This window comes from Lynx canadensis, chromosome B3 (assembly GCF_007474595.2).
Source record: "Lynx canadensis isolate LIC74 chromosome B3, mLynCan4.pri.v2, whole genome shotgun sequence".
In the NCBI taxonomy this organism is placed as follows: Eukaryota; Metazoa; Chordata; class Mammalia; order Carnivora; family Felidae; genus Lynx; species Lynx canadensis.
Window position 1 is genome coordinate 5,248,830 of NC_044308.2, and position 16,565 is coordinate 5,265,394.

General features: G+C 42.6%; 1 protein-coding gene across 1 annotated transcript in view; it reads right to left on the reverse strand.

Annotated features, from left to right (window-relative positions):
* Nucleotides 1-2,550: 2,550 nt before the first annotated feature.
* Nucleotides 2,551-16,565, reverse strand: part of PRC1 (protein regulator of cytokinesis 1) — a 40,850-nt gene continuing 26,835 nt past the window's right edge. The window contains exon 13 of the transcript XR_003969295.1: nt 2,551-2,582. The gene's annotated coding sequence lies outside the window, so the exon portion shown is untranslated. The remainder of the gene's footprint in view (nt 2,583-16,565) is intronic.

Sequence of the window (16,565 nt, forward strand, 5' to 3'; positions counted from 1 at the left end):
CAAAAATAAATAAACGTTGAAAAAAAAAAAATCAGGAAGTATGTCCTCCACTTTTGTTTTTCTATTTCAAGAATGTTTTGGGGGTGGGGTGCCTGGGTGGCTCAGTCGGGTAAGCATCTGAGGATTCTTGATTTCAGCTCGGGTCATGATCTCGTGGTTTGTGGGTTTGAGTCCTGCGTTGGGCTCTGCACTGACAGCATGGAGCCTATTTGGGATTCATATTTTCTCTCTTGCTCGCTCTCAAAATAAATTTTCAAAAAGGCGGGGGGAGTGCCTGGGTGGCTCAGTCAGTTAAACGTCTGACACTTGGTTTCAGCTCAGATCATGATCTCATGGGCTATTTGCTGACAGTGCGGAGCCTGTGTGGGATTTTGTCTCTCCTCTCTCTCTGTCCCTCCCTTGCTTGTGCCCCCCTCTCCCAAAATAAACTTTGAAATGTTTGGGGAGCACCTGGGTGGCTCAGTTGGTTGAGCATCCAACTCTTGATTTTGGCTCAGGTTATGGTCCCAGGGTCATGGGTCAGGCTCTTAAAAAAAAAAAAAAAAAAAAAAAAAAAAAAAAAAAAAAAAAAAAGAGGAAAAAAAAATTTTTTGACTATTCAGGGTCCCTTCAGGAATGCATGTAAATATTAGGATGGGTTTTTTTGTTTTTTTGTATTTTAAAGTTTATTGGGGCCCCTGGGTGGCTCAGTCAGTTAAGCATCTGACTTCGGCCCAGGTCATGATCTCACGGTCTGTGAGTTCGAGCCCCGCATCAGGCTCTGTGCTGACAGCTCGGAGCCTGGAGCCTGCTTCGGATTCTGTGTCTCCCTCTCTCTCTATCCCTCCCCTGTTCATGCTCTGTCTCTGTCTCAAAAGTAAATAAATGTTAAAAAATAAAGCTTATGTATTTATTTTGAGAGACAGAGTGCATGTGTATGCACAAGCAGGGGAGGGACTGAGAGAAGGAGGGAGAATCCCAAGCAGGCTCCACACTGTCAGCACAGAGCCAGATGCAGGGCTTGAACTCATGAACTGTCAGATCATGATCTGAGCTGCAATGCAGAGTCGGTTGCTCAACTGAGCCACCCAGGCACCTTGGGTTTTCCTATTTCTGCAAAAATGTCACTGGGATTTTGATAGGGATTGTATTGAATCTGTAGATCACTTTTGGTAGTATTGACATGTTTGCGATATTAAATCTTTCCATGAACATGGGCTGTATCTCCGTGTATATATGTCTTTTTAAATTATTTTCAGCAGCGTTTTGTAGTTTTCGTTGTACAGGTCTTTCACCTTCTACGTATTTTATTCTTTCTGATTTTATTGTAAATGGAATTGTTTTTATAATTTCCTTTTAAGATTGTTCATTGTTTGGGTATAGAAATGCACTTGATTTTTGTGTACAGCTTTGGTATCCTGTTACTCTGCTAAATTCACTTACTCTGATAGTTTCCTTGTGGATTCTAGGGTTTTCTATATAAGATCATATTATCTGCAAACAGGTAGTTTTGCTTTTTTTCCAATTTGGATGCCTTTTATTTCTTTTATTGCCTGATGACTCTGACTAGAACCTCCAGTACTGTGTTAAATAGAAGTGGTGAGAGTGGGCCTCCTTGCCTTATTCCTGATCTTAAAGTAAAAACTGTCTTTGACCATTTATTCCGTTTGCTGTGGGTTTCTCATATGCAGCTTTTATTACGTGGAGATAGTTTCCTTCTTTTCCCTATTTTATTGAGTGCTTTTATCATGAAAGGGTGTCGGGTTTTGTCAAATGCTCTTCATTGATTGAGATGATCATGTGTTTTTTTTCTTCATTTTGTTCATGTGGTGTAATCATCCATCGTCCTTGCATTCCAGGAATAAATCCTACTTGGTCTTGGTGTGTAATCCTTTTTAAATGCTGCTGAATTCTGTTTGCTTGTGTTTTGCTGAGGATTTTTGTGTCAATGTTTAAAAGGGATATTGGCGTGTAGTTTTCTTGTAATGCCTTTGGCTTTGGTGTCACAGTTATGCTGGCTTCATAGAATGAGTTGGGTAGTGCTCTCCCCGCCCCCACTTCATTTTTTTTTTGAAAAAGTTTGAGAAGCATTGGTATTAGTTCATCAAATGTTTGGTGGAATTTACCAGTGAAGCCTTCAGGTCCTGGGCTTCTCTTTGTTGGGTGAGATTTGATTACTGATTTAATGTCCTTACTAGTTATATGTCTATTCAGATTGTCTATTGCTTTGTAATTTAGTCTCAGTACGTTTTGTGTTTCTAGGAATTTGTCCATTTCTTGGAGGTTATCCAACTCGTTAGCATACAATTTTTCATAGTATACTCTTCAAATCTTGTTCATTTCTGTAGAATCAGTAGTAATGTCCCCACTTTCATTTCTGATTTAAAAAAATTTTTTTTTCAACGTTTATTTATTTTTGGGACAGAGAGAGACAGAGCATGAACGAGGGAGGGGCAGAGAGAGAGGGAGACACAGAATCGGAAACAGGCTCCAGGCTCCGAGCCATCAGCCCAGAGCCCGACGCGGGGCTTGAACTCACGGACCGCGAGATCGTGACCTGAGCTGAAGTCAGACGCTTAACCGACTGAGCCACCCAGGCGCCCCTCATTTCTGATTTTAATAATTTGAGTCTTCTCTCTTTTTTTCCTTAGTCCATCTAGCTCAAAGTTTGTCAATATTATTTATGTGTTCAGAGAACCAACTTTTGGTTTTGTTTTTCCCTATTGGTTTCCTTTATGTGTGCTGTAGTCTTTACTATTTTCTTCCCTCTGTGAGCTTTTGCTTTAGTTTTTTTTTTTTTTAATCCTAGTTTAAAGTTAGGTTGTTGACTTCAGATCTTTCTTGTTTTTAAATGTGAGCATTTATAGCTAGAAATTTCCCCCTTGACACCACGCTTGCTGCATCCCGTGAGTTCCGACTGTTGTGCTTTCATTTTCCTTTGTCTCTGTTTTCTAGTTTGCCCTGTGATTGCCTCTTTGACCCACTGGTTGCTTAAAATGTATGGTTCAACTTCCACAATATTGTGAATTTTCAGTTTTGTTATTGATTTCTAACTTCACCCTGTTGTGGTCGGAGAAGATACTGTATATGGTATCTTTATTTTTCTTAAGTTTGGAATTTAATTTGAGGATAGTCGGCATACGGCGGTATATTAGTTGCAGGTGTACAATATAGTGACTGGGCACTTCCATACGGCACCCGGTGCCCATCGTGATAAGCTCACTCCTTAATGCCGCTGCCTATTTCGCCCATTCTCCCAATCCACGTCTCCTCTGTTAACTGTCAGTTCTCTATAAAGTCTGTTTTTGGTTTGTCTTTTTTTTTTCCCTTCCTTAGCTTGTTTTGTTTCTTAAATTCCACATGAGTGAAATCATATGGTATTTGTCTTTCTCTGCCTGACTTCACGTCCCATCCTATCCTCTAGCTCCATCCATGTTGTTGCAAACGGCAAGAGCTCATTCTTTTTCATGGCAGAATAATATTCCACTGTGTATGTACACCACATCTTCTGTATCCATTCATCTGGGTTTTTTTTAATTAAAAAAATTTTTTTAATGCTTATTTCTGAGAGAGAGACAGAGACAGAGGGCAAGTGCGGGAGCGGGGAGAGAGGGAGGGAGACACAGAATCGGAAGCAGGCTCCAGGCTCCGAGCTGTCAGCACAGAGCCCGACGCTGGGCTCGAACCCACAAACCGTGAGGTCATGACCTGAGCCGAAGTCGGACGCTCAACCAACTGAGCCACCCAGGCATCCCATCTGTTTGTTGATGGACATGTGGGCTGTTTCCATAATTTGGCTATTGTACATAATGCTGCAGTCAACTTAGGGGTGCATGTATCCCTTTGAATCAATTAGTGTTTTTGTATTTGGGGGGTAAATACCCAGTAGTGTGATTTCTGGATTGTAGGGTAGTGATTTTTTTAACTTTTTGGGGACCCCCATACTGTTTTCCAGAGTGGCTGCCCCAGTTGGCGTTCCCACCCACTGTGCACAAGGGTTGGTTCTTTTTTCTCCACATCGTCGCCAACACCTGTTGTTTCTTGTGTTGTTGATTTTAGCCGTTCTGACAGGTGTGAGGTGACCTCTCCCTTGTGGTTTTGGTTTGCATTTCCCTGACGATGAATCGTGTTGAGCATCTTTTCATGTGTCTGCTGGCCACATGCATGTCTTCTTTGGAGGTAGGCTGCCTTCTAGTTTTGTTGATTGTTTCCTTCACTGCGCAGAAGGTTTTTTATTTTGATGTAGTCCCAATAGCTTATTTTTACTTCTGCTTTTATTTCCCTTGGCTCAGGAGACCTATCTAGAAAAATGCTGCCACAGCTGATGTCAGAGAAGTTATTGCCTGTGCGCTCTTCTCAGGTTTTTTAAGGGTTTAGGTCTCACATTTAATCCATTAATCCAATCTTTAATCCATTTTTTAAGTTTTTATTTACTAAGAATTTTTTTTTTTAATGCCTGTTTTTGAGAGGGAGAGACAGAGCATGAGCAGGGGAGGGGCAGAGAGAGGGAGACACAGAATCTGAAACAGGCTCCAGGCTGAGCTGTCATCACAGAGCCTGACGCGGGGCTCGAACCCACAAACCGCAAGATCATGACCTGTGCCAAAGTCGGATGCTTAACTGACTGAGCCACCCAGTTGTCCTGAGTTTATTTTTGTATAAGAAAGTGGTCCAGTTTCATTCTTTTGCATGTGGTTTCCAGTTTTACCAATGCCATTTGTTGAAGAGACTTTTTCTTGTTGCACGTGCTTTCCTGCTTTGTCAAGGATTAACAGAGCATGTAATCATAGGTTTATTTCTGGGTTTTCTATTCCGTTCCACTGATCTATGTGTCTGTTTTTTTGTGCCAGTACCGTACTGCTTTGATTACTACAGATTTGTAATATAACTTGAAGTCTGTAATTGTGATGCCTCCTGTTGTGATGGCTTTGGCTATTCTGGGTCTTGCGTGGTTCCATGCCAATTTTAGGATTGTTTATGTTCCGGTTCTGTGAAAAACGCTGTTGCTATTTTGATAGGGATTGCTCCGTATGAGGTCTTTGAGACTTAATTTGTGGCCTAATGTATGGTCTGTTGTGGAAAGTGTCCCATGTGTACCTGAGAAGAATGTGCGTGTTGCTCTCGGGCGGAGTGTTGTGCACGTGTCTGTTAGGTCTATTGGTTTACTGTGTTGTGTGAATCCTGTTTCCTTCCTTTGGTCTGGTCTGTCCGTTATTGTGAGTGGGGTACTGAAGTTTCCACCTGTTACTGTACAACCATTTCTCCCTTCAGTTCTGTCCGTTTTTGCCTCGTATATTTTGATGGTCTGTCATTAAGTGCATTTTTTACATATTTTCTTGTTGTATGGAGCCTTTTATTAATAATGTCCTTTGTTGACTCCTGTAACGTTTTTTTAATGTTTAGTCTGGAAAGACCGTGAGCGGGGGAGGGGCAGAGAGAAAAGGAGACAGAGGATCCAAAGCAGGCTCTGCACTGCCGGCAGACAGCCAGACGCAGGGATCGAACTCACAAACCGGGAGCTCGTGACCTGATCTAAAGTCGGATGCTTAACAGACTGAGTCACCCAGGCTTCCCCTTTTTTATTTAAAGTGTATTTTGTCGGGGCCGCTGGTGGCTCAGTTGGTTAAGCGTCCAGCTTCGGCTCAGGTCACGATCTCATTGTTTGTGAGTTTGAGCCCACGTCGGGCTCTGTGCTGGCAGCTCAGAGCCTGGAGCCTGCTTCGATTCTGTGTCTCCCTTTCTCTCTGCCCCTCCCCCACTCACGTTCTCTCACTCTCTCAAAAATAATTAAACATTTAAAAAGTAAAATAGGTACAGGGGCGCCTGGGTGGCACAGTCGGTTAAGCATCCGACTTCAGCCAGGTCACGATCTCGCGGTCCGGGAGTTCGAGCCCCGCGTCAGGCTCTGGGCTGATGGCTCAGAGCCTGGAGCCTGTTTCCGATTCTGTGTCTCCCTCTCTCTCTGCCCCTCCCCCGTTCATGCTCTGTCTCTCTCTGTCCCCAAAATAAATAATAAAATGTTGAAAAAAAAATTAAAAAAAAAAAAGTAAAATAAGTGCATTCGTCTCCCAGATCGTGTAGAAAACGAGATTGGGAGTTATAAACCAAAGGTACAGGAATACTAGCTTTTACGTTAGTTTTCTTTTTTTTTTTTTTAATTTTTTTAATGTTTATTTTTTGAGACAGAGACAGAGCACAAGCAGGGGAGGGACAGAGAGAGAGGGAGACACAGAATCTGAAACAGGCTCCAGGCTCTCAGCTGTCAGCACAGAGCCAGACATGGGGCTCGAACTCACAGACTACGAGATCATGACCTGAGCTGAAGTCGGACACTCAACCGACTGAGCCACCCAGGTGCCCCTAATTTTCTTTAAATGAATTAGTCTCTTAAATTACACAGACAACAAAAAAGTACAATTGCAAGCCAGACGCTACAGTAATACGAATTTTTATCATTGCCTATGTTTACCTTTACTGAGATCTTCGTTTGTTTATATGGCTTCAAGTTACCTAATGTTAAAGACGATGCCTTGTAGGTGATGATTCGCTTCTTTCTCTCTTGCTGCTTTTAAGTTTCGCTCTTTGTCTTTTGAAAATGTGACTGTGGGGGCGCCTGGGTGGTGCAGTCGGTTGAGCGTCCGACTTCAGCCAGGTCACGATCTCGCGGTCCGGGAGTTCGAGCCCCGCGTCGGGCTCTGGGCTGATGGCTCAGAGCCTGGAGCCTGTTTCCGATTCTGTGTCTCCCTCTCTCTCTGCCCCTCCCCCGTTCATGCTCTGTCTCTCTCTGTCCCAAAAATAAATAAACGTTGAAAAAAAAAATTTTTAAAAGAAAATGTGACTGTGATGTGTCTTAGCGTGGGTCTTTGAATTCATCTTACTTGGAGTTCATTGAGCTTTCTGGATGTTGATGTTTTTCTTCAAATTTGGGAAGTTTTCAGGCATTATTTCTTCAAACGTTCTTTTTGCCCCTCCCTCTCTTCTCTTTCCGGGATGCCTGTGACCTGCGCCTTGGTCCCTGTGTTGATGTCCCGTAGGTCTCTGAGGCTCTGGTCACCGTTGCCTAGCCATTTTGTTTTCTCCCCCTTCCTCAGCCTCGGTCATTGCCATCGCCGTGTCTTCAATACCTGACTCTTGGCCCTGCCTGCTCAGGTCTGCCTTTGAATCCCTCTAGTGAAGTTTTCATTCAAGTTACTGTGCTTCTCAGCTGCAGAGATTCTTCCTGGTTTCTTTTTCGGTTTTCTGTCTCCTTAATATTTCCATTTCTCTTCACACTTTGACTTTCTCCACATCTTCCTTTAGCTCTTTAAGCACATTTAGATCACTGTTTTATTTACCTATTTATTTTAAAATGTTTATTTTTGAGAGCGACAGCCCAAGCTGGGGAGGGGCAGAGCGAGAGCGAAAGAGGATCCGAAGCGGGCTGTGTGCTAACAGCAAAGAGCTCGACGCAGGGCTAACTCACGAACCATGGGATCGTGACGTGAGCGGAAGTCGGACACTCAACCCACTGAGCCCCCCAGGTGTCCCTACTTTTTCCTTCGAATGATGGGCCATATTTACCTATTTCTTGGTATACCTTGTGACTTTTTGTTGAACACTGGACATGTGAATCCAGTTGTGTGGTAACTCTGGGAATTGGATTCTCCCACTTCCCCAGGGTTTGCTGTGTTTTGTTACTGCTTTTGCTTTATTGTAAGCTGTCTCTGTAGCGAGGATCCCCTGAGGTGTAGACTTTGTCTTCTTATGTCTTCTCTAAACCTTTCCTTGAGCATGCGCAGCGACTTTCTAATTTTTCCCATATATGCGGATATTTGTGAATGTGCTAGTCTTTTAATGTGTGGCTCCTGAAAGGGGAAAAGTGAAAAACGAAGAGGGAACAAAAGGGCACCGGCCCTTTGAATCACCAGGAAGTCACCTGAACCGGAGTGGGGACAGGCTTGCGACTCTGAGGGGAGGTACCACAATAACGGCTGCCTGCCTCTCTGTGATCAGAAGCGGCGACCAGAACACGGACCCCTGGTGTTCCGAGGACGGGTGCTTCTCGCCCACCCTGACTGCTGTACGTCGCGTGCGGCCGCATCAGGGGGTGGGGAGCCGCTACTGTGCAAAGCGCCGAAACCGCCCAGAACCGGTCAGTTTTGACCCTCCAAGCCTTCCCCTGGAAGTTGCAAGCCTTCGGCAAACCCGCCTTGCGAAACTGGCGCCTCGGTGTGGAGCCAGGGGCTTTCCTGCCTCTTCCCGGAATCCTCCCTGATGGGTCATGTACGTTTCTGATTTGGGGTCAGAAACCTCGCGTGCGCGGGCACAAGTTCATCTGCGCAATACTCGGGAGCCCTGGGCTGCCGAGGCGTCTCTGCCAGCGGGTCCGGTTCGTCGCGGCCCACACACCAGGTGGACAGGTGGCCGAGGCCGCGTTTCCCCACGTGCTGGCGATGTCGGGCGGCGTCCGTTTCATCCGCCGTTTGGAGTTGTTCTGTCTTCGAGTGGCTGTTGAAGTTTTCCTGCCCTTCTGAAGTTTTCTGTATTTTTCGTAGTGACTTGTTTTCCTCGTAAATGTTAGCCGCAAGTCCCTTAATAGTTACGGGTTCAGAGTGTCTTCCGCCGCCGTTTTCTCAGGCTCCGGTATCTTTTGATGTTAGCCATTTGTTTTAAACATTTATGTGGTGCTACTCTGTGCCAGGCAATGCTCAGGGTGCTTTACAAATACCTTATTTTGATGAACATGAGTTCTTAATGTGCTCAACTTCGTCAGCATTTCCTTTGATGTTAATTTGTGTGTATGTAGGTGATTTAAGAAAATTTTCTGACTGTGGGGGAGGTCTTTAAGATACTTTTTTTCTTCTTGTGGTAAAATATACTTAGATGGTTAAGTGGTAAATTTTATGTTAAGTGTATAATTCAGTGGTATTAAATAAGTTCACATTGTTGTCCAACGAGCACCATCCACCTCCAGGGCTTTTTTAAACTCTCTACACAAATTCTATCCCCATTAAACACGAACTCCTGGTACCTGCCCCCACCCCCACCCCCCGCAACCATCATTCTACCTTCTGCCTCCTTTGTATCCTCTTTCCGATGGCTGGCCCTTGTCCCCACATCCAGGGACGTGCGATGCCAGCATTGTCCTCTACCTAAGTTCTGTATGTGTTTGGGTCTATTTCTAGACCTTCTGATCTGTACCCCATTGCACCACAGCTTTGTGTAGGATATTTTGTTCTGATAGGGCTTGTACCCTTCCCCCTCCTGTAGGCTAGCTGTTTCTTAAGTTTTGGAAGTTCTTTATATATTCTGGATACACGTCCTTTATCAGATACATGATTTGCAAATACTTGCTCCTAGTTGGCGGTTTGTCTCTTTGGTCTTTAAGTATCTCATGCAAAGCAAGTCTAAAAGTTCAAGTCCAACTTACCAATTTTTTTTTCTTTTATGGATCATGTTTTTGATGTCATAACTAAGAACTTTGCCTGGCCAAATACCATGAGTGTTTTTTCTTCTTCGAAAAGGAGATTTTGTGTTTTGATCTTTGGGGGTTAATTTTTGCCTCAAGAGGAGTGAGTGAGGCATAGCTATAGCTCCCTTTTATTGCATAAGAATATCCAATTATTCAACACCCTCTGTTAAAAACACTATCCTATCTTGTCTTTACGCCTTTTTCAAAAACCATTTGACCATATTTGTGTGGGTCATTTTAGACTCGCTGTTCTGTTCACTGACCTGTTTGTCTTTTCACTCATCAGTAGCACAGGCTAGTCTCAGATGAGATAGGGTGATAGAACCAGCCTCCAAGTTGGTTCTTTTAAAAATCCTTTGGCTGTTCTCGTTGGTGTTTCCATATAAAGTTTAGTGTTAGCTTATCTGCTGGAATTACATGAGCTCTCCAGACCATTGGGGAGGACTGCTGTCTCACTTTGCTGAGGATTCTGACCCAAGAACACAGTATGTCTATTGAAACAGGTCTTGTCTCTTTCATCAGTAGTTTGCAGTTTTCAGCATACAGATAACAGGTTTTGATATGTACCTAGGTATTTGTTTTGGAGTTCTTTTAAATGCTCTTTTGCAAATTTTAGTTTTAATTGTTGATTACATAGTATGTACAAATGAGGTTGATTCTGTAGGTAAACCTTGTATCCTATAGCCTTGTGGAACTAATTGGAGCTTTTTGTAGGTAGGTTCCTTGGGATCTCCACAACCATGATCCCTGCGAATGAAGATGGTTTCATTTCTTTTTTCCAATCTGTGTGTCACTTATTTCTTCTTGCCTTATCGCACTGGTTAGGAATTCCAGTATACTATTCAATAGGAGGAGTACAAGTACACAGCTTTGCCTTATTTGTAATCTTATGAGGAAAACATCCAGTGGTTAGTTTTATATGTTACCCGTAAGTTGACTCTGGTAGATGCAATTTATCAGGTTAAGGAACTCTCCTATTCCTCATTTTCTGGAAAATTTTATCATAAATTTTGTCAAATGCTTTTCCTACATCAATTGATAGGATCACGTGGTTTTTTTTTTTGGTTAATATGGTAGATTACACTGGTTTTTAAAAATTATACATAATTCACATACTGTACAATTCACCCTTTTACTTATTTTAAAAAGTTTATTTCGAGGAGAGAGAGCATGCATGTGCAAGAGGGAGGGGCAGAGACAGAGAGAACCTCAAGTAGGCTCCGCGCTGTCAGCCCCGAGCCCAACACGGGGCTTGATCTCCTGAACCACGAGTCAAGAGTTGGGTGCTTAACTGACGAGCCACGACAAGGTTCAGGGGCTTTTAGTCCCTTCACAATGTTGTGCAACAACCATCACCACAATCGAATTTCAGAACATTTTCATCACCCCCAAAAGAAACCTCTTACCAATTAGTAGTCACTGCCCATTGACCTCTTGTCCCCAGCACCACTAATCGACTTTCTTTTCGTAAGGATTTGCCTCCTCTAGGGGTTTCATATAAATGGAATCCTACAATGTATGGCCTTTTGCGTCAGGCTTCTTTGACTTAGCAGTGTTTTCAAGGTTCATCCATGTTGTAGCATGTATTCCTTTTTTTTTTTTTTTTTAATTTGAATGTGTGGGAGTGGGAGAGAGAGAATCCCAAGCAGGCTCCACAGTGTCAGTGCAGAGCCCAACGTGGGGCTTGGACTCAGAAACCTGAGATCATGACCTGAGTTGAAACCGAGAGACACTTAACCGACTGAGCCAGCCACGTGCCCCACATGGATTCCTTTTTATGCTGCATAATATTCTGGGTGGAGATACTTTATTTTGTTCATCTTTCTGTCAACTGATGAACAGTTGAGTGATTTCCACTTTTTTGCTATGAGAAATAATGTAAAAATTTGTGTATGTGTTTTTGTAGGAACATTTAAAAAATATATATCCTGCCACCTTTTTTTAAAGTTTATTTTGAGAGAGCACGAGTGGGGAGGGGCAGAGGGAGAGAGAGAACTCCAATAGGGCTGTCCGTGCAGAGCCCAATGCAAGGCTCCTTCCCACAAACTGTGAGATGGTGACCTGAGGCTGAGTCGGATGCTCAACTGACTGAGCCACCCAGACACCCCAAACATGTTTTCAATTGGGTATTAATACCTAGGAGTGAAACTTCTGGGTCCTATCTTACATTCCCAAGCCGGCCTTGTCTTGCTGGGGTAAACCCTACTTTGTCATGATGTATTCTTTTATGTTTTTGGATTCAATTTGCTAATATTAAGGATTTTTGTATCTGTTCACAAAGGATATTAGTCTGTGGTTTGTTTCGTGTTTCTGTGGTTTTGGTACCAGAGTCATTCTCATAAAATGAGTGAAAAGTGGTAGGTCTACTGTTTTCTGGAAGAAATTGCATAGAATTGGTGTTCCATCTAATTTAAATGTTTAGTAGAATCCACCAATAATGCTGTCTAGGCCTAGAGTTTTCATTTTCAGGGTTTTAATGATGGGTTAAATTTCTTTGATTGCTATAGGACTATTCCGATTCTTCCTTTTGGGGTGAGTTTGGTAATTTGTGTCTTTCAAGGAATTTATCTGCTTAAGTTGTCAAAATTTCTATGCAGAGAGTTTGTAACTGTCACTCATGATCCCTTTCAGGTTTGTGGAGACTATAGTGATAGCCCTTGGGGTGGCTGGGTGGCTCAGTCAGTCAAGCATCTGACCTCGGCTCGGGTCATGATCTCATGGTTTGTGAGTTCAAGCCCCACATCGGGCTCTGTGCTGACAGGTCAGAGCCTGGAGCCTGCTTTGGATTCTGTGTCTCCCTCTCTCTCTGCTCCTCCCCTGCTCATGTTCTGTCTTTCTCTCAAAAATAAACATTAAAAAATTTACAGTGATAGCCCTACTTTCATTCCTGATATTAATCTGTTATTTCCTTTCTTTCCTTATCACTAAAAGTTTACTTTTTTTTTTTTTTTTAAGAATCCGATTTTTTATTTATTTCCTCTATATTGCTTTGGTCTTTTCAATTTCATTGCTTCCTGCTCTTAGGTTTATTTACTTCCTTTCTCCTTTTCAGGTTATTTTGTTGTTTTTGGTTTCTTAACATAGAAACTCATTGCATTGAGACTTTTCTTCTAAGATAAGCATTTAATACTGTAACATTTCCTCTAGTGCTTTAGCTGCATCTCAAACGTTGATATGTAGTATTTTTTTTTTTTCAGTTTACAATGTCTGCAAATTTCCTTTGAAAATTCCTTTCCTTTCTGTATCATTTAGATGTGTTATCTAATTGCCAAGCATTGGGGCATTTTCTGAGAGTTTGTTATAGTTAAGTTTAATGGAATTAAATTTTTCTTAAGATTTTAAGTCATTTTGAAAGAGGGAGCGGGGGGGGGGGGGCAAGAGGGAGAGAGAGAATCCCAAACAGGTTCCACACTGTCGAACAGTGAGATCATGACCTGAGCCAAAACCAATAGTTGGATGCTTAACCGACTGAGCCACCCAGGTGCCTGCATCATTTAAAGTTTTTGAAAACTTAAGGTTCATGCCCCAGACTATGGTCTATTTTCATGACTGTTCCATATGCACTTTGCAAAAGAACGTTTCTGCTGTTGCTGGATGTTGTTCTACAACTGGGTCCAACTGGTTATTGGTGGGAATCGTTTTCTCTATAGCCTTGACTATTTTTTATCCAGTTCTATCATTACTGAGAAAAGTGAAGTCTAATGGCAGATTTGTCCATTTTTTCCTTTCAGTTCTATCAGTTTTGCTTTGTTATATTTCAAAGCCATTTTAGGTGTATAAACATTTAGAATTGGGACGTCACTGAAAATGGTGTAGGGAACTCCAAGGCTCTGCCTTTCCACAAAAGCAGCTAATGAACTGGTGGTGGAAACCGTCAGAATCTACTTTTGCAGAACTCTAGAAATCTAGTCAAAAACTTCCCACGACCCGGGGAAGAAAGAAGCGCATGCTTTGCGGTGAGTGTGCTAGGACATTTCCAGTTGCCTGCCTACTACACCGCACGTGGGGGGCCGTAAGGAGGACAAGAGCTCACGGTTTTGGTGCGTGCTGTTAGCCCCAGCGGGAGGAATATAGTCCTTCTCAAAGCTTCGGGACTGTGGGCTTCAACACATCTGGCACTCGCCTGAAAGACCAACCTAAGAGCTGGCCTTTGTTTTGCCAGACTCTGTGTTCCCAAGGCTGGGTGGCTCTGGCCAAAAGTGTTCCATGGCCCTGGAATTGGCTGCAGCAACCTGGACAAGGGACGATCGTTGGGACAAGCAACAGACCTATAAGAAGACTGGAAAGAAAAAGTTGGGAAAGGAGATACTTAGGGAAAGGCCTTTCCGAGCTCCCACAGGCATAATGACGAACTGGGGAAACGTAGCCCATGCCCAGTGCTGATGTACTCCAGGAAAGGCCTGACAAATCACTCAGCTCGCACTCTGGCTCGTCTTCAGGCTCCACACAAGCAGAAGTGGAGGCTGAGGGGCGCCTGGGTGCTTCAGTCGGTTAAGCGTCCGACTGTTGATTTGGTTCGGGTCATGAACCCAGGATTGTGGGATGGGGCCCCGTGTTGGGCTCTATGCTGAGAGTGGAGCCTGCTTAGGATTCTCCTTCCCCAAACTCTGCCCCTTTCTTTCACTCTCTCAAAAAAAAAAAAAAAAAAAAAAAAAAAAAAGTAGAGGCTGAAACAGAGTGTGAATAGCCTGGCTGAGCCATGAAGGAATGGTCCACAAAGCAGAGCCAATTGATTAAGAGGGTATTTTTTCCTCTTTTTTTTTTTCTTTTAAATTAAGTTTATTTCTAGTAATCTCTACACCCAACAAGGGGCTCGAACTCAGGACCCCAAGATCAAGTGTTGCATACGCCAACTGAGCCAGGTGCCCCTTATTTTTCTTTTAATAAGTGAGTTTAGCAAGGTTTCAGAATATAAGAGCAATATACAGAAATCAACTGTGTTCCTACAGGCAGGCAATAACCAGAAATTGTAAGTTAAAAATCTCACAGTGGCATCAAGAAATACGAACTACTTAGGGATAAATCTGACAAAGATGTGAAAGATCTGGATATATGACCTATAAAATACTGCTGAGAGAAGAGCTAAATAAATGGATAGGTCACTTCTCCCTAAATTGATCAATAGATTCAATAACGCTAGATTCTTTTGTAGAAACTGACAATTCTGAAATTCATCTGAAAAAGCAAAGGACCTGGAGCAGCCAAAGTAACTTTTACAGGTATAAAATGGGAAAGCTAACACTACCTAATTTCAAGAATTAGTATAAATCTACAGTAATCGAGACCATGTCGTATGGCCATTAAGACAAATGGATCAATGGAACAGAAACTCAAGGCAACTGATTTTTGACAGAGGTACAAAAGCAATACGGTGGAGAAAGGGACAGCCTTTTCAACTAATGTTGCTAGAAACTGGATATCTACATGCGAAGAAAAGGAACTGAAAGTCCTAGCAGGAGCCATATACATGGATACACACAGAGCCAAAATGGATCACAGACATAAACACAGAACCTGAGATTTTAAACTTCTAGAAAACCTTTACCTCTTGGGTTAGGTAATGGTTTCTTAGAACAACAAAAACACAATCCAAAGAAAAATGGAATTCATCAAACTTAAACCTCTGCTCTTCAAAGACACTGTTAAAAGACTGGAAAGAGAAGCCACAGACTGAGAGAGAATCTTTGCAAAATGGGACCAACAGACTTGTATCCAAAGCATACACGCATGCCTCATCTTATCACACTTCGCAGATACTGTGTTTGTTACAGCTTGAAGGTTTGTGGCAACCTGCATCCATGAAGTCTCTCAGCGCCATTTTTCCAACACAGTTTGCTCACTTCTGGTCTCTGTGTCCTATTTTGGTAATTCCCTCAATATTTCATACTTGGTGATCTGTGATGAGTGATTATGACTTACAGCTCATGATGGCTATTAGCTATTTTAGCAATAAAGTATTTTTTAATTAAGGTAAGTACTTTTTTTTCCCTTAGAACTAATGCTATTGCACACTTAAGGTTTCACTATCCTGTGGTAGTTTATTAACTTCTGCATGCTCTGGGAAACGAAAAAAATTCATTTGACTTGGTTTATTGTGGTGGTCTAGAACCAAACCTGCATTATCTGAGGCATGCTTGGATAGAGAACTCTCAAAACTCAACCCAGTTTTTAAAATGGGCAAAAACCACGACTAGGTACTTGTCCAAACAAGGTAAGCATGGCAAAATAAGCACGTGAAAAGACGCTTGGCATCATTAGGGTAGCGCAAATTAAAACTACAATGAGATAGTGCCTCCTATCTCCTAAAATGGCTAAAATTACAAAAACAATACCAAGTAGTAGAGAAGAGGTAGAGGAACTGAAACCTTCATCTGTTACTGGTGAGAACATAGAATAGTTCAACCACTTTGGGAAACAAACGTAGAGCTACCATTCATCTGACCTAGCTGTTCCACTCCTTGGTATTTACCCCCCAAAAAGTACAGCTCCATACAAAGACTTGTACGTGAACGTTCACAGCAGCTTTATTTTTAATAGCCCTAAACTGGAAACAAACCAAATGTGAATAAACATAAAAAGTGAATAAACTGTGGTCTCCCCATACCACGGAATAGGACTCAACCATAAAAAGGAAAGAAATATGGACACAACAATATGGATGAAATTCAAAATCAAAGTCAAAAGAGCCAGCCCCATGCATAGGGGCACTTGTACCCCAACATTTATAGCAGCACTCTCAACAATAGCCAAATTATGTAAAGAGCCTAAATGTCCATCAACTGATGAATGGATAAAGAAATTGTGGTTTCTATACACAGTGGAGTACTACGTGGCAATGAGAAAGAATGAAACATGGCCCTTTGTAGCAACGTGGATGGAACTGCAGAGTGTGATGCTAAGTGAAATAAGCCATATGGAGAAAGACAGATACCATATGGTTTCACTCTTACGTGGATCCTGAGAAACTTAACAGAAACCCATGGGGGAGGGGAAGGAAAAAAAAAAAAAGGTTAGAGTGGAAGAGAGCCAAAGCATAAGAGACTCTTAAAACTGAGAACTGAGGGTTGATGGGGGGGTGGGGGGGAGGGGAGGCTGGGTGATGGGTATTGAGGAGGGCACCTGTTGGGATGAGCAC